This window comes from Spermophilus citellus (genome assembly GCF_964194105.1).
Source record: "Spermophilus citellus genome assembly, chromosome: 6".
In the NCBI taxonomy this organism is placed as follows: domain Eukaryota; kingdom Metazoa; phylum Chordata; class Mammalia; order Rodentia; family Sciuridae; genus Spermophilus; species Spermophilus citellus.
In genome coordinates, this window is record NC_138187.1 from 31283712 (window position 1) to 31294979 (window position 11268).

Below are 11268 nucleotides of genomic sequence, written 5' to 3' on the forward strand. Positions count from 1 at the left end.
TTTGGGTAGAATTCAAGGATTTTGTAATGAGAACATCCACGGAGAAAAAAAAATGGAGTAGAGGACATTTAATTCTAATGTTTCACTTGAGTTTCTGATAAGAAGCAATAACCTTTGGGCATAATGATAACACTGATCGAAGTTTTTTTAAAAAAATATTTATTTTTTAATTGTAGGTAGGCATAATATCTTTATTTCATTTTTATGTGGTGCTGAAGTTTGAACCCAGTGCCTCATGAGCACTATACCACTGAGCCACAACCCCAGCCCCATTGAAGTTTTTATAGATAATTTTTTATAAAATCTGAACTCAAAGATCAAAATAGGCGTGTCCCCATGTCTCACTGCCAACTGCCAAGGTGGAGAGGGCACCTGGCTTCTTCAATAGTGGCTGGAGCACCAATAGTTTTTTCTATTGGTTGAACACTCAGCCCCACCTCCTTTTCCAGCATATAAATATGCCAGTCTGACTTCATTGAATCACACCTGCTCACAGAAGGCAAGCTTGGCACTTCTAGCTCACATATCTGGAAGGAAAGTAGTGATGGACCTGATCCCAAACTTTTCCATGGAAACCTGGGTTCTCCTGGGAATCAGCCTGGTGCTCCTCTTCCTGTGAGTAACTATCCCAGTTTCTCTTCTCTTGAAACCACCCATTTCTGTGACTAGGAGATTTAGTGATATGATTTGATTTGGAGGATGAACTTCGGAGTGAGTCTAAGTTTGAACCCAGATTAATCAACCAGAAGAGTTCAGTAGATGAAGATTACAAACAACTGCACACCTTCTGAAAAGTGATGCACATTTTGCAAACTTTCAGAATTCTGGGGGTATAGAGGGGTCTTCACAAGTTTCTGTGTCATTGTTTATCTTTTGTGTTCTATGTGCACTACAAGAGATGTAGGAGCTTCTCTCCTGTGGAACAGGTTGTTCCTGCTCCTTTTTCCCACGTCCCAGCACCATTTGTAAAATACACCAAGTGCATCCCAGGTGCTACCACAGGCTCAGATTCAGTTCTTCCCTCTGATCTCTTCCCTTTCACTGGAACAGCCCTCCCTCTAAAAAATCAAATCCTCCACTCTGCAATATGCAAGTGCTTCTGAATGATAATACTATTGAGCAAAGACCTGGGAGAAATTTGGAACTTTTATGCCTTAAGTTAGCATCAGTGTAGAGATTTGTTTCTCCCTTGATTTGAAATCTAATGGCAGCTTCAAGAGACAGAAGTTTCCAAGCCCATTTTGTATTTTAAATATTTGCTTATGAAATTCCAGTACAGGAGCATGAATAAAACCATCTAGTAGAAGAATTCCTTTGAATAGTGGGAATCCTGGTTTGGGGTTGTGGCTCACTGATAGAGAGCTCATCTGGCATATGTGAGGCACTGGGTTCAATCCTCAGCACCACAAAAAAATAAATAAATTAAATAAATGTATTGTGTCTGCCTACAACTATAAAAATATTTTTTAAAATAGTGGGATTCCTGGTTTCATGGAGCAGGGGAAGAGAGCAGTTATTTCTGACTGAGGTAGAAGACATTGCCCCAAGGAGACCTTTGACTTCTATCTTAAATCCACTTTTACAAGACTAGGTATTCATAATGATGTGAAAATAGAAAATATAAACCTGGTTCTAACAATTAAAGTAAAGAGTAGTATTCAGGCTTTTGTTGCATCTATTTTCCCTCCAGTGGCATTTTAAAATTAATGAAAATGTTTTAATTTTATTCTGCTCAATAGTACAATTTCTTTGAGGTAAGTTCCTCACATTCCTTCTGAAGGTCAAAATAGGACCCTTGGATTCTGTATTTGTGAAAACCAACCTGTTTAAAAATGACCTCATCTTTTTTGAAAAATTGAAGGAATATTAATCTAATACATACATCCATGATGTAGATTGCATGTGTCTTTAAATATACCTGCCCAGCTGGTTATTCTTACTCAACAGTTTCCCCATATGCCAGTGTTCTTAATCTCTTACAGCAGATGAGTAAGGAAAATGTGGACCAGGGATGCAATAAAAGGCATCCAGATGGGAGTTATGAAAAAGTGGGAGAATACTCCTGTCTGCTCAGTTAAGAAGTCCCAGAGTGGGGATGGCCCCCACTGGAGGCCACTAGAGGGCCAACATGATGGCATCAAGTCAACTTCCTAAACTGACACCAGTGAGTGAAGTGACCTGGAAGAAATCTAATCTGAATGACTCAGGAGTTTTCAAACTCATGTTTGGGGACTTATATCAAATATTAACTGTAGCATTCTGAGCCTAAGGATGGAACTTAACAATAATCAGCTGCTTTGAGCTAATTATTATGACTTTTGTGGTCTCTCAGGGAATGTGAGAGAGGAAATGATGAGCAGATGTAATTAGGGCCATTGGAGTTTTTGTTGTTATTTAGGGCCTACATGTTACCTGCCTGGCTTCACTGTTCCCATTCTTGAATCAGTGACTCCTGAGCCACTATGTACACACAGTCACAATCCCTTGATCTGGATTTCTCTTCCACTTTATAGATATGGGACGTATTCACATGGATATTTTAAGAAGCTGGGAATTCCAGGGCCAACACCTCTGCCTTTTTTCGGAACTCTTCTTAATTATCGCCGGGTGAGTGTCATTTGAGCTCCCTGTTTTGCCTCTTATGGTTGCAAATACCTACTTAGTTTCATCAGTAGAAATTTAGCTCCATGAAAGAAGTTTTGAGATTTCAAGCTTCAGAAACTGTGTGAGGGCCCATCCAAAGCACAGTCAGGTTTACCCTGGGGCTCTCTTTACAACTCCTCCTGGCCTCAGGTTCACTTCTGTTAATGAGCTCAGGACTCTGGCACATCAACAGTGTAAGCTGTGGACTTTCTGTTCAGACTATGAGCATCCTCACAGTGTTTTCTTTTTTTCCTCAGGGCAGATTCTAGGAAGATACACTCATACCTCTGGGATGCTTTATTTGCACACTTAAAATATTACAAATGAAACTTAGCATGAGGAAGATTAATTGCTTAGTTTCTATGATGAAAACTCACAGCCAGTGTCTAACTATCTGTGTACTATGTGCAGAGAGGTAGCATCTCCCCTCTTCCAAGTTAAGCCCCAAAACAGGAAGGCAAATCCACTTTTATTTGCTCACTATGTCACTTACTTACTCAACAACATGATTGTGACAACATAAATCTCCTAGGCTAAAAGAGTTTGCTGGCATCTTTACTCCCTAATTCTACCAGAATTCTACCAGAAAACATGAGATAAATTAAAATAATACTTGATGAGGAGATAAAAGATCATGCATGGCCCTGGGATGCACTCATTTTCCCTCACCCTGGGATTCCTCATGTGCCTATGGAGGTGATAATTCAGAAGGTCCCAGTATTTCTTTTTTTTTTTATTTTATTGTTGGTTGTTCAAAACATTACATAGTTCTTAATATACCATATTTCACAGATTGATTCAAGTGGGTTATGAACTCCCATTTTTACCCCGTATACAGATTGCTGTGTCACATCAGTTACATTTCCATTGATTTACAAATTGCCTTTCTAGTGACTGATGTATTCTGCTGTCTATCCCATTCTCCACTGTCCCCTCACCCCTCCCCTCCCCTCCCCTTCTCTCTCTCCATCCCCTCTACTATAAATCGTTTCTTCCACTTATATAATTTTCCTCCTACTCCTCCTTTCCTCTTATATGTAATTGTGTATAACCCTGAGGCTCACCTTCCAATTCCATGCAATTTCCCTTAACTCTCACTTTCCCTCCTGCCTATCATCCCTGTTTAATGTTATTCTTCTTCTCCAGCTCTTTGTCTCTACCCTGTCCTTGGTTACTCCCCTTATATCAAAGAAGACATTTGACATTTGTTTTTTAAGGATTGGCTAGCTTCACTTAGCATAATCTGCTCTAATGCCATCCATTTCCCTCCAAATTCTATGATTTTGTCATTTCTTATTGCAGAGTAATACTCCATTGTGTATAAATGCCACATTTTTTTAATCCATTCATCTATTGAAGGGCTTCTAGGTTGGTTCCACAATCTTGCTATCGTGAATTGTGCTGCTATGAACATTGATATAGCAGTGTCCCTGTAGCATGCTCTTGTTAGGTCTTTAGGGAATAGACCGAGTAGGGGAATAGCTGGGTCAAATGGTGGTTCCATTCCCAGCTTTCCAAGGAATCTCCATACTGCTTTCCAAATTGGCTGCACCATTTTGCAGTCCCACCAACAATGAACAAGTGTACCCATTTCCCCGCATCCTCGCCAGCACTTGTTGTTGTTGGACTTCTTAATGGCTGCCAATCTTACTGGAGTGAGATGGTATCTTAGGGTGGTTTTGATTTGCATTTCTCTGACTGCTAGCGATGCTGGGACAACACAAGCAGACAAAGAAATAATGCAGAAGAGAAGCATGTTGTATTCATTGATAAGGGTAATTGGTAGATTATGTATAATACTTAGAGAAAATTCAAGTGACTTTACATGTTTCATTTCAAATATTGCATATTTTCTCTTTTCTCCTCATAAGCCTCTGAATAAGAGCTTCTCTCTAACCACCTGTTAGGAACGTCAAGCCTGATTTCATGGGATTTGGGTCATTTGATGCAATGTCAGTACATTTGCAACAATAATGTAATTTCATTTTGTTCTTCTTCCTAGGGTGTGTCTAATTTTGACACCGAATGTTATAAAAAGTATGGAAAAACATGGGGGTGAGTATTCTGGAAATTTCTCTTTGGTAGACTTGTTATGATGTGGCACCCCACCGCATGAGGACAACCTCAGCCCAGAACTTTTGGGATGCAACCCTCTGTGCTGCAAAGTCCTTGGAGGATTATCCTGCCAGTGATCCTGCATGTCACCAGGAGTCTGGGTCTACAGTCTGACTTAGGTTGAGAATGTTGCATGTTTTGGCTTTTCTCCTACTTTTGATGACCCAGAGTCTCCAGCCTTACTTTGTGTCCAATGTCTGGCTATTCCTATCTTCCCCATTTTTCTTTCTTTTTTAATCCTTTAGATGAATAAAATGTATTATTTGAGAACTTTTTTTAAAAAAAATCATGGGCTTATAAATCTATGGCATCATCTCTTTTGTCCACTGATTTCCTTTTAATTTAAAGACAAAATTCCCTTATTTAAATTTCAGATTCAATGTATGCTTTTGAACAAAAGGCTGGGAGGTACTCTAAAGCAGATGGGAAACCATTTCTGCTAAGCTTTTTTCATTTCCTTTACTTTCTTTCTTCTTTTTAATTGTCATAATTATTTTTGCTCATATGCCATTTTTTAAGTTTTCAGTGTTGACTTTTCAATGAAGCATTTCTTCCTCTCCTTCATCCATTTGATGTTAAGACCAGACATAGGATGTAGTTCCACCAGTGAGTTCCCTGGTGGATTGATGGGGTTTATATTGGAGGGTGGCCTCAGTTAACTATAGCAACTATTCCCTTTCAGAGCTGGTGGGGGTTTGGTGGGAGCCATAGATGAGGTGTAATCATTTTGCTCTACACTAAAAATAGTGGTAGAAGACTTTGACTTTTCATCTCCATCTTCTCTCATCAATCCCCAGAAAGCCACAGGGCTGGCCAGAGTGTTCTGCTCAGTTGACATGGCCCATAGATACCATGTGATCCAAGGACACAACATGCCCCACTGGATCTCCAAAGGCCCCATTTCAGCTACCACTTGCAAAACTTAGTAATTGTGAGATGTTAGTCAATTATCTGCCTTCAATTTTTCACAAACCTATATTTTTCCATGTAAAAAATTGTGGAGACTATGGGCTGAGGCTGTAGCTCAGTGGCAGAGCGCTTGCATAGAACAATGAGGCACTGGGTTTGATCCTTAGCACCACATAAAAATAGACAAATAAAGGCTTCTGTCCACCTGTAATTAAAAAAATAATTAAACAAGTAAATAAATAAACAAATAAATAAGTTATGGAAAGTACCATAGGCAATACTATTGTATTCACCATCTAGATTTAACCAGTGTTCCAATGCTATTTCTAATTATGATCTCTTTGAAGGTGTATTTTGTCTCTAAGTTTCTCTTCCTACCTACTTTACCTACATTACCCTTTATGCTATTAAGAATCCCCAAACAGAACTTCATATTGCTATCTATTGTAGGAGTAGGCAGGTAGAATAGGTAACATCAGGATCAAAGTCTGGATTCCTGCTGCAGAATCTGGCCTGTTCGATTTAATTAGCTTTGCTTTCCCAACACAGCCTGTTTAATGGTTCACAACCTGTTTTGGCTACTGCAGAGCCCAGCATTATCAAAACAGTGCTCATCAAAGAAAGTTATTCTGTCTTCACCAACCGGCAGGTAAGCACTCACTTTTCAACATTATAACATTTATTTATATTTTTAAGTTTTTATTTGTTCTTTTTAGTTATACATGACTCTAGAATGTATTTTGACATATTATACATACATGAAGTACAACATCCATCCTTGTGTTTGTGCATAATGTGGAGTTTCACTAGTTGTGTATTCACATATGAACATAGGAAAGTTGTGTCTGATTAATTCTACAGTCTTTCCTATTCCCATCCCCTCACCCTTCCCTTTGTTCCCCTTTGTCTAATCCAAAGTAACATTTATTTATTTATTTAATTTATTAACTCAATTTTTATCCTGAGATATTTACAAATTCAGAGGGCATTCATTGCCAAAAAAAAAAAAAAATTACCACGCGGTTTCATGTATAATTTATTCTGTTTTACCCAATGATAATTTCTTACATGACTATAAATTTATTAAGTTCTTGTTCCTATATTAACAGGAAATTAATACAATCTAGGCTTTTTATTTTCATTTTTCCATTTTGTGTGCCTATATGAATGAGTGTGCAGCTCTGTCCAAATGTATCACATGCCTAAATTTGTGTAGATTTAGATTGTGTTTTTAATGTGTTTTCACCAATTTTCATTAACCTCAGAAATGTGCCTGATTTCTTGTGTGTTGACCACATTGGACAAAGATTGCACCTATAAATAGGGAAAATCCTATCTGTATTTCTTTTATTTATTTGTTTTTCTTTTCCTCTGACATCAGCTGGGAGTTCCAGTGTGAGGTTGAATAATAGCCATGAGAGTGAACATTTATTTTGAAGGATATAGACTTTAATTTTCCAAAGTTTACCCCAATTTTAGATGAGGCTGTGTGTGTGTGGATTCCCATACAATCTCTATCTTCACTTTTAAAAAACTTTGAGGGCTAGGGATATAGCTCAGTTGGTAGAGTGCTTGCCTTGCAGGCACAAGACCTGGGGTTCAAACCAAAATTTTAAAACTTTGATTAATATATGATAATTGTGCATGATAATTGGATTTTCTGCGATCTTCAATACATGCATATATTGCACATTACTCAAATCCAGCCTCTATTTACTTGCCTTCTACATACCCCTTCCCAACATGTATATATCACTAATCTACACTCAGATGAACGTTTTTACTTGTCTTTCTGTGTATGACTGAGCAGACATTGTTGAATTATTTCCTGATGCTTGGGAGAAAGCATTCAGTTTGCCACCAGTATGTACATTGTTAGCTGAAAATTGTTTTTTGTAGAATCTCTGTCAAGTTGAAGAAGCTTCCCTCTGCTCCTAATCCCCTAAATGTTTACAGTGAATGAGTGCTGGAAGCATACATTTTTTGGTAGTAGTGGGGTACTGGGGATTGAACTCAGGGACACTAGACCACTGAGCCAAATTCCTGGTCCTATGTTGTACTTTATTTAGAGACAGGGTCTCACTGAGTTGCTTAGCACCTCAACACTGCTGAGGCTGGCTATGAACTTGTGATCCTCCTGTCTCAGATTCCTGAGCTGCTTGGATTTCAGGCATGCACCATTGTGCCTGGATGGAAACATACATTTTAACACAAAAATATATTTTAGATGACAGAACTAAATTTCAAGGGTTTTACTTTGGAAGTCTAGCACCCAGGTGAAAAATAGAATTATCTTCCTTTTCTCCTCTGCCCTTTTAGAAAATACTGAAACAACTTCCATTAAAAACTTGTGTTTTTTTCCTGTATTACACTTATATTCCAAATCCTTTAAGTTTCAAATATTATTATTTTTAAAATTATCATACCTAGGCACCCTTTTATCAAGACGCTTATGCCGTAAATGCATGTAAAGACAGAACTGATCTTAGGTAACATACAGTTGACCAAGAACATCTGGTATCTGTCACCAACCCATTTCTGCTCTGCATAGCCCTGGGGGTTGTGCTAGGTCTTCTTAGGCCTTTATCCTGTCTATTCCCCTGGAAAAAGTTTCCAACCAAGTGGAAATTTTGCATCTAAACAAAGGTTGGAATATAAAGTCTAAAAGCGGTGTGAGGTACCTGGGTATCTCTTTCAAACTCTCAGGAGGTTATGTCACTTGGAATAAATATTATTGAGTGTCTGACATAGGGCCAGCTACCTAGTAGGCAGTCGCTAAACATTTTTTTAATAAATGATACTTATTTAACAGCTTTTGCAACTGTGGAGACCTCAACATTTATGTAGGACAAAATCTCTTTTCCTTTGGGTGCTAGAATCTTGGTCCAAAGGGATTTATGAAAAAAGCCATCTCCTTGTCTGAGGATAAAGAGTGGAAGAGAATAAGAACACTGCTATCTCCAACTTTCACCAGTGGAAAACTCAAGGAGGTAAGGAGGAATTTCCATTGAAAACTTAGAGAATAAACCTGGGGATGGGTAGAAAATGAGATAGATAGTAGTCCCTTTTAAAGGAATAGTTCTCTGAATTTGAACTTTCTAAAAATGTTCTTTTGTCTTTATGTTTTAGAAGAGATATAGTAAGATTCATTATAAATGTCTCATACTTCTTTATCCTGGGAAAACCATAACCTTGGAGACTGCGTCTCTCACTTAACTATGGGTGATTTTGTGTTTTGTGCGTAGATGTTCCCCATCATTAACCAGTATGGAGATGTGTTGGTGAAAAACATGAGACTGGAATCAGAGAATGGCAAGTTTATCAACTTGAAAGAGTAAGTAGCAGGACAGCTGTGGCATTCCAAGCTCCACCAGGAGCCCCTCCAACTGCCTGCCACAGAACCGAATTCCAAATGTTGAGCTTGTACAATGAGCAGACAAAAGCAAGTTTGGAGTCACAACTCCAACTTCTCATCTAAGAAAGGGCTGCTCCCAGGAGGAGACAGGGTAGCTGGGGGAGAAAGGATCTCTCCTGTATCCACCAAGGTTTGTTTGGCTGCTATTTATGACTTTGGATATACTAGAAGACAAAATACTGTCAAGGTCACGGTCACCTTTTTGAGCCCTTTAAGAAGACTCAGTTATTCCACCCTTGTCCTGCTGAAGCTCAGTTTGTATACAACTGTCATCATCTACATTCTATTTGTCTGATTATGGATCTTATACCTGTGTGGGTGAACTTCTTGAGTTCAGAGGTGAGTCTAAGTCACCTCACGTCCCCATGACTCCTAGCACAAGGGCAGTACCTCATTTGAAACTCATAAAGACCTCTTGGTCAGTGTGAAGGGATCATAGACTCATCTGATGGTCCATCAGATAACTGTTGACAGTGTGTGGCTCTCTGCTTGTCTTGCTTGGGCACATGAACTTACTCCTACTCCTTGCTGCATGTGTAGTGGAAGGATTAGAAAGAGGCACTGGTTTTAACTTTCTATATCTTTCTCTATTCAGCATCTTTGGGGCCTACAGCCTGGATGTGATCACTGCTACATCATTTGGAGTGAACATTGATTCGCTCAACAACCCACAAGATCCCTTTGTGGAGAAAGTCAAGAGACTCTTATGACTTGATTTCTTTGACCCTTTGCTCTTCTCAATAAGTATGTGAACTACCATGTTATTCATTCATTCTCTTTTTAAATAAGAGTGTTATTGGTACATAATTAATATACCTTTGGATTACCCCACTTAACTTATACAGTTAAATGGTTTTCAGTACAAAGATATATGCAGCCATCACTAGTGACCATTTATCAACTCAGAAGAAGGCTATCATTCATTATTAACTCTCTATTCCCCAAGCCTAAGCAACCATGAATCTATTTTCTGACTCTATAGATTTGCTGATACTGTGAATTTTCTATTAATGGAATCCTAAAAGTCATGTCTGACTTCTTTCATTTATCATTATGTTTTCAAATTCTTCCATCCTGAAGCATGTGTGAGTACTTCATTCCTTTTTTAAAAGAAATTATTTATTTATTTGTTCTAATTAGTTATGCATGACAGCAGAATTCATTTCACTACATAATACACAAATGGAGCACAAGTTTCCATTTCTGTTCTTTTACATAAAGTAGATTCACACCATTTGTGTCATCATACATGTACCTAGGGTAATGATGTCCATATTATTACACAATCATTCCTATACCCATAACCCTTCCCTTCCTCTTTCTTTCCTTTGCCCTCTCTGAAGTTCCTCCATTCCTCCAATGACCACCCCATTACGGATCAGCAAACAATTATGAGAGAAAATATTTGGCCTTAGGTTTTTTGGGATTGGGTTACTTCACTGAGCATTGTATTCTCCAAATCCATCCATTTATCTGAAAATTTCATGATTTTATTCTGTTTTAATGCTGAATAATATGCCATTGTGTATATGCACCATAGTTTCTTTATTCATTCATCTACTGAAGGGCATCCAGGTTGGTTCCACAGTTTAGCTATTGTGAATTCAGCTGCTCTAAACAGTGATGTGGCTGTGTCCCTGTGGTATGCTGATTTTAAGTCCTTTGGATATAAACTGAAGAGTGGGATAGCTGGGTCAAATGGTGGTTCCATTCCAACTTTTCTGAGGAATCTCCATACTGCTTTCCATATTGGTTGCATCAATTTGCATTCCCACCAGCAATGTAAGAGTATGCCTTTTCTCCCACATAACTCACCAATATACATTTTTGCTTATATTCTTCATAACTGCCATTCTGAGAGAAGTGAGATGAAATCTTGAGAGGAGTTTTGATTTGCATTTCTGTATTTACTAGAGAAGTTAAACCTTTCTTCATATATTTGTTGACTAATTGTATAGCTTCTTCTGAGAAGTGTCTGTTCAGTTACATATGCTATTTATTGATTTGGTTATTTGTTTCCTTGGTGTTAATTTTTTGACTTCTTTATATATCCTGGAGATTAGTGCTCTATATGATGTGTATGCTGTAAAAAATTGCTCCCATTCTTTAGGCTCTCTCTTCACCTTATCATTTCTTTTGTTGAGAAGAAGCTTTTTAGTTTGAATCTATCCCATTTATTGATTCTT

General features: G+C 38.2%; 1 pseudogene across 1 annotated transcript in view; it reads left to right on the top strand.

The window, feature by feature from the left end:
- Positions 1 to 544: 544 nt before the first annotated feature.
- LOC308651214 (cytochrome P450 3A9-like) overlaps positions 545 to 11268 on the top strand; it is a 596726-nt pseudogene continuing 586002 nt past the window's right edge. Inside the window, exons 1-7 of the transcript in view lie at positions 545 to 615; positions 2514 to 2607; positions 4646 to 4698; positions 6217 to 6316; positions 8544 to 8657; positions 8913 to 9001; positions 9678 to 9826. The product of the transcript in view is annotated as a cytochrome P450 3A9-like (transcript). The remainder of the gene's footprint in view (positions 616 to 2513; positions 2608 to 4645; positions 4699 to 6216; positions 6317 to 8543; positions 8658 to 8912; positions 9002 to 9677; positions 9827 to 11268) is intronic.